The following is a 3,341-nucleotide window of genomic DNA, read 5'->3' as shown; positions in this document are numbered from 1 at the left end:
CTCTCCAAAAAAAAAAAAGAAAGAAAGAAAGAAAGAAAATAAATAAATAAATAAATAAATAAATAAATAAATATTTTGAAAAACTATTGGATTTACTTCCAGGTCTGTACGGATGGGACACCCACCTTTGCAGTCCCCAGACGGATAAAGCTCCCTGGGGACTGGAATCACAGACACTCTCATAGAACCTGTCAGCATATACTGCTCCGCCCTGCGCCTGAGGTTCCTGAGAGCTCACCCAAAGAGAGAGGGCATGGGAGACCCAGGGAAGGTGATCTGGCCGCTCAGGCCTGTGCTCTCCATTCCAGCCTTTCCAGGAGCTGGGACACAAAGGTGCTCTGTTAGAGGGTAGGCAGTGGCACAGGAATCACAGACACTCTCATAGAACCTGTCAGCATATACTGCTCCGCCCTGCGCCTGAGGTTCCTGAGAGCTCACCCAAAGAGAGAGGGCATGGGAGACCCAGGGAAGGTGATCTGGCCGCTCAGGCCTGTGCTCTCCATTCCAGCCTTTCCAGGAGCTGGGACACAAAGGTGCTCTGTTAGAGGGTAGGCAGTGGCACAGATGTCCTGCTGCCAGGACCGAGTGCCAGCCAAGGCCAGTGACCTGAGCGCAGAGCCATATGCAGAGCTGGAGCTGCCCCCAGGACCACGCAGCACCTCAGGAGAGGGGCCCCGTGGGGAGCCAAGGCCGTGCAATCCCCTCTAGGAAAGGCCCCTCCGGCGGCTTCCCAGGGATCTCCAGGATCATGAAAGGGACTAGAAGGGGAACGGGGTGCTGGGGGCGGTTAGGGTACTGGCTTTTGGTCACCAGGACAGCGCTGAAGGGCCTTCGGAGCTGCCTGGAGAGGAATGTGCAAACACAAGTCTCTGAGTCGCATTCCAGCGGGAAATGCAAGGGCGGGACACAGTACCGCGCAGGCGCACCTGGCAAGGACAGGGAGGCGTGGCCGGGCTGACGCTCCCACCTCTGGCCCGCCCCCAGAGGGGGTCTGCACGGCGCACTCCCCACACACACACACTCACACGCGCACTCGCGTAAAATTCCACTTAGGGTAGCTCTGATAGACTTCTACTCCCTCACAGTTCTCACACACATCCTCACATATATTTTATGTAAAGAATTATTTAACTGTATTTATTTATTTGAGGAAAGAGAGAAAGAGAGAGAGAGAAAGCAAGCAAGCCTCCAAGCCACCAGGTCCAGGACTCGAACCTAGTTGGTCATGCGAGAGTCCAGGGACTTAACCCCCATGCCACCCGCAGCCCACATCCTCACCTATTTATACTCACATTCATACACTCGCACCTTCACACACACCGGCTCCGTAGCACTCACTCACTGGCAGCTCCCTCTCTCATTTCTCAGTGTCTCGCCCTGCCCTGGGCAGCAGGTGGCAGGTCTCCCACAGAGCCTGCATGCCTGGGCCCAGCTGGGCTCTGGGCCTAGGGTGCCCTTCCTGCAGTCAGTGCTGGGCCCTGGCCGGATGCCCGGGTTCTCACAGCGAAGGCTCTGCCGTGCTCATGCCCGTGACAGTGGGGTTCGAGACCTGCCTGAGTTCCCTCTGGGACTGGGCGAGCACTTGTCGTCAGCATGGAGCACACAGACGTGGTGTTTCGACTCCTTGTGACTGGAGTAAAGCAGGGTACAGGACAGCAGCTGGAGGGTGATTCTATTTCTGTTAAAAGTAAATAAAAACGCGCGTACATGTGTGTGCATGTGTTCCTCAGTTTATATAGGCAAAGCAGAGCCTCTCCCAAGGACAGGCTCCGTGCTGGGGGTATTTGGGAGGAGCAGACTGAGTTTCTTTAATGTTTCCCTTTTATTGGCTTTTAGTAACAAGGAATGCAGCTGACTTCTATAAACTTCTATAGAAAACACCCAATAAAATTCCAACTTAATGGGACCAGCAGATGGCGAAATGTTTACGTCGCCGTATTCCCACATAGTTGCCCACGGTTTGAGTCCCGGATCCAGCGGCTTAAAACTCACATTGGGCGCATGCACATGCTCAAGATCTCAAGATGAGAAAGGAGGAGAAGGGAGTGTGGTGTGGCCATCCCCCCTGAGGTATCATTTCTTGCTTTATGTCTCTCTGGCAAGCACACGCGCCCTATAGCAAAAGTCTTTCTAAAAAACAAAACAACCTTTCAAAAAAATTCCAACTAAAGGGTCAGCCAATGGCGTGGTGAAGGCAACTGGGCCTCACGTGGTTGACAGTGAGGTTTCAGTTCCGGACCTGTGACTTGAAAGACATGCTGGGCATATGGGTATGTGCTCTAGCATCCTGAAAGGAGGGATGGAGAAGGGATTTTTGGCATGATCATTCTCCATAATGGAAGCTTTCTCACTTTCCCTCTCTCTGCCTCCATCGAGTATATACGCCTTCTAGCAAATTAAAAAGAAAAAAATCCACCTTGAAAAAAACACAGTGGAGGTTGGGGAGGTGCATTTTCCGAACGCGCTTTTTCTCATTTCCCATGATTATGTAAGGCTGCTCGTGTATTTGTAAGCAGGCTGTTGCTTGGATGTCTCCGCGCTGGGAGCAGACCTCCAGGTGGTAGGCATTGCATGGTGCAGCCGTTCTCCCCCGTTTTGCTCTCTGCACAAAACACAGGGAGAAGCTCTCCTGATGTGCTCCTGCACGTCCACTGAGCAGGCACCGATGAGGCGTGAATGGGCCCCAGGCAGCTGCATGCCTGAGTGACAGTGCTGGGCATCGTTTTGGCAGGGCTCGGCCCACGTGTGTGCTCCAGGGGCATACCCTGGCTGGCACTGGGAGCCCCAAGCCAGTGTAGGGCAGTCAGTGGAGCCACTCTGCAAGCCTGGGTCCTCAGGACACTTTCTTTGCTAGCAAAGCTCACGGCCATCAGGGTCTGGGATGAGTCCTCGTGGGGCCAGTGTCCAGCCTCACACCCACGAGCGCCTGGTAGAGGGCCAATAATGGCAGAGGCTTGTAGGTCGATTGAGTTCAGGCATGCAGGTCCAGCCTGCTGGTGTAGTCGGTAGCAAACCGATCTGCAGCCTAGAAGCCATGTGGCCATCACCAGGTTTAGATCCCCAAGTCAGACTGAAAGCATGTCAGGAATGCACATGCCCAAGATCCTGACAAGCTGGAGGGCTAGGAAGATGGGAGTGAAGCATGATGGGACCCTGGCAAGAGTGCTTCTCTCTTTCTCTTCTGCATGCCTGCACTATCATTAATAAAATAATAACATTTAAAAATGTTAAACATTTCCAATTTTTTATTATAAAAATAAAACATACTCATTGTAAAAACCTGAAAGTATAGAACTTTTAAAAGGGGGGACCAGCAGTTAGCGTAATGGCTATGTTGTTGG

The sequence above is a fragment of the Tupaia chinensis genome, unplaced genomic scaffold (assembly GCF_000334495.1).
Source record: "Tupaia chinensis unplaced genomic scaffold, TupChi_1.0 Scaffold147003_1, whole genome shotgun sequence".
In the NCBI taxonomy this organism is placed as follows: Eukaryota; Metazoa; Chordata; class Mammalia; order Scandentia; family Tupaiidae; genus Tupaia; species Tupaia belangeri.
This window is presented reverse-complemented; position numbering follows the sequence as displayed.